Raw genomic sequence first — 3,573 nt, 5'->3', positions numbered from 1 at the left:
ATATATTTGTATACGGAGCTTTTTCGTCCATTTCTCGTGATTATATTTTTGAATAGCACATGTTTATAAAGATTGTATTTATACTCTCAAGGAGCAATCATGATGATATAATTATAAGCATTACTGCAAAGAGATATTGTTTTCATAATTTTTTAATTACTTTAAAGTTAAAACTGACGGGATAGCTCTACCCCACATAATATATACATATATTTATATGTTTTGTTCGCGAATTTAAAAACTGTAATTAATGTTATTTTAAATTTAAGTCAATTTAAGTCAATATATATATATATATATATATATAATATTATATTATATATTTATTTAATATAATATTTGTAAATATAAAAAATGTGTAATATATACCTGAGTGCAATTTATCTTATGTAATTGTCCACGCCACATCATTATCTCATTCAAAGTTTTTATTATATTCATCATAATTATTTTTATGCATATATTGGGCTTCTCTTCAATTGTAAAAATATCAGATATATTCAGTACCGCCTTTATAGCTTCCTCTTCCCAACTACTTTTCCAATAATTACGCGTATTTTTCCGCTGTTGTCTCATCATGTATACTTCTATCATTCTCTTGTCGCAAAGCGTCGAGAGAATCACTTTGATTGATGCGAGAATTACCCCTTCCATATGTAGCGATTCTACAGAGAAGTTCAACCAGTTGGCAGAAATAATTTCATCTTTATTTTCGTTTTCTCTCTTTGATAGATTCTTTACTCGTTTTGATTTATGCTTCTTAAGTTTTTGTATTCTAGCAAAAGAGACCTCTTCCTCCTGACTAATCTCTCTGTTTTTAGAAGACCGCAAATTATAACAATGCTTGATATTAGTGTGCGATACAGCTTTTTGTGTTATGGAAGGAGGAAAGGTCACTTTTTGACATGTCTTCTCGATGTGAGGCTGCAGTTCATAACAATGCTCGATGTTTTTTGTGCACTTATTGCCAATGATAGATCTTGCTATCACCGCAACATCATCTAAATTTTTAGAGCTGGTATCACTCATCTGTTCATTGTCGCTACTGAAGAGACTCCGTGTCTCTTGAAATTCGCAATTCTTGCCATTATAAACGTTTGCTATTTGAGAAATATTTTCAGTTATCATAAAACTTTTAGGACTATCATCGAACGTCAACATCGCGTTAATCGAAGAGGAAACCTTCTCTTTCTCATATGTAATAGTCTTCTTTTTGCAAGGTTGTAATTCATAATTATGTTCAATATCTGGCACACGCTTATTGCCAATGATAGAGCCTGCTTCTACTGCAATATTAAATACATCGTTACGCGACGTACTGTATGCGCTATCCTGCGTACGCCCTATGGAGATATTGCTACCTTGACAAGGACTATTGCCATCAAGTAAAAATTCGAAGTACTCGTTTCGAGCATTTGACATTTGAGAGATATTTTTTGGAGTTATAACAATATTTGTCGAACATCTGCCGTCAAATTCTAGCTTATTCGCTACATAATCTACCTTATTAGTTACATCATTTTGGCTTCTCGATGAGATAAAGCTCTCATCAAACTCTCTATTATGATTGTATTTAAACATCGGATCGATATTAGATTGGTTTCTTGCTTGTAAATTATATTCACTCGATACATCTGCAGCATGACTCTTTCGAAAGATATGTTTGTTCTCGATTATTTTTTTGTTTTCCTGTTGGATATCATTTTTTGATGTGGTCTGCATCGAGCATTCTGTATCTTTTTCAAGTTTAAAGCTCGATTGATGTTCATGTAGGTCATAATATGTATCATTTAGGATCGATTCCGTATCCGTTTCTGGAATTATATAGGATTTTACGTCTTTTTTCTTTTTTCTCGCCGCAATATAACGGCTATTAAAATTTCCAAGTGTCAAAAACTCAACGGATTCATTCGCCGACATAGAGTTTAACGATTTACTTCGTGGATCTTCAGATCTGGCGTATAAATTACGGATCGTTCTTTGAGGTGTAATGCAAGGTATATTGCAAATGTTCAGAGGGGTTGACGTTACGATGGTATTCTTGCTTGATAGATTCTTATCCACAAAAGATCTTGATTGTTTAATATCGGTAGACTCATCTTCGCAATGATTATATTTATCGCATGTGTTCCACTGTTCATTAAATATCTGTTGCAATTGTTTAGCTGGTATTTTAGAGACGCAGGTAATGGAGGATTTTAACCAAACGATAGCCTGAATAAAATTCAACTCGTTTTTGCATTGTTCTATGAAGGTGGGTGCTCCATCGCTGAACGGCTGAGATGACAAATTACGCGGTATTTCCAAAAAATGTTTACAACGATAACATATGTAGTTATCACGTGTAATGTTTTCGCGAACGTTTGTATTATATTGAAATGTAGAGTTTCTTCTTGAGAACGATTGTCTTGTATTTCCTGTATAAAACAATGCTTTTTGTACAAAACGATCTAAAATGTAGGTAATTATAACATTTCAAATAAATGAAATGTCATAATTAATCTTTCGGTGCTGATGTAAGATCACTTTTTTCACGACCGTTTGGGAATTGTTTTATTTCTATATTTTTTTATATGTATTTTTCTTTATGGAAACTGAAAATTATAATAATGACACTACATTCAAAGAAAAATTGATACATTGGAAGTTAATAAAATTTAATAAAATTTATTGATATCTTTACGAAATCGCTGTCAGTTATGTTTCAATTATTTAAAAATCAACTCAGAATTAATGATCCAACTCTGAACTAGTTTTTAAATGACATATAGACATATTTTGATAATTAAAATACTCAAATAAACTTCTTCTGATATTACTAGTTTAATCAATAGCTCCTATTTAGAACCACAAAATTCTATAAATTATGATAATTTTCGGTTTCCATGACAAACAATATCCCTTTCCCTACTGGATATTTCATATCAGATCGATTTCTCACACGTTAGACAGCGTTCCTTATCACCTCCTAAAAAATGTTTATAATAGAGCAGACACGAAGATCTATGCTCGGTATAATAACTGTCCCGAGAAAAAATATTTTATATATGTATAATTATATATAAAATATACATATCTCAATTTATATACAATTATATAAAATTATATATAATTATATATAAAACATTTTTTCCTGGGAATTTTCCTGTAAACAACATGAAATTCAATTCAGCGTCACTCGTTTTTGTACTTAAAATTTTTTTTTTTGGAATGCTTGTATTTTTTTTAAAACTCCATACTTACAACTAAAAGAAATCTTAAAATCATTTTTTATGTGCATTTATTATAAACAGTTACAATTTTTTTAACGAAATGCTACTTTTTGCTCAACTTATGATTTTTTTATGATTTCTTCGGTAATTACATTATATTACAATTTATTATTTTTCAAAATGAAGTTTAAATATTTGTTTTCTACAAAGTCGAAAGTATGTTCGTAAATTTTTAAAGATTTTATAATTATTTTAAATAGATCAAAAATGAACGAATTTGAGATACTTACAATTGTAGGGATGAAGCACCGAATTTGGGGATAATAATAATAAGGGATACATATGAAAAAATGTTGAAATA

The sequence above is a fragment of the Trachymyrmex septentrionalis genome, unplaced genomic scaffold (genome assembly GCF_001594115.1).
Source record: "Trachymyrmex septentrionalis isolate Tsep2-gDNA-1 unplaced genomic scaffold, Tsep1.0 scaffold13, whole genome shotgun sequence".
In the NCBI taxonomy this organism is placed as follows: domain Eukaryota; kingdom Metazoa; phylum Arthropoda; class Insecta; order Hymenoptera; family Formicidae; genus Trachymyrmex; species Trachymyrmex septentrionalis.
The sequence above is the reverse complement of the archived record's forward strand: the minus strand, read 5'-3'. Positions refer to the sequence as shown.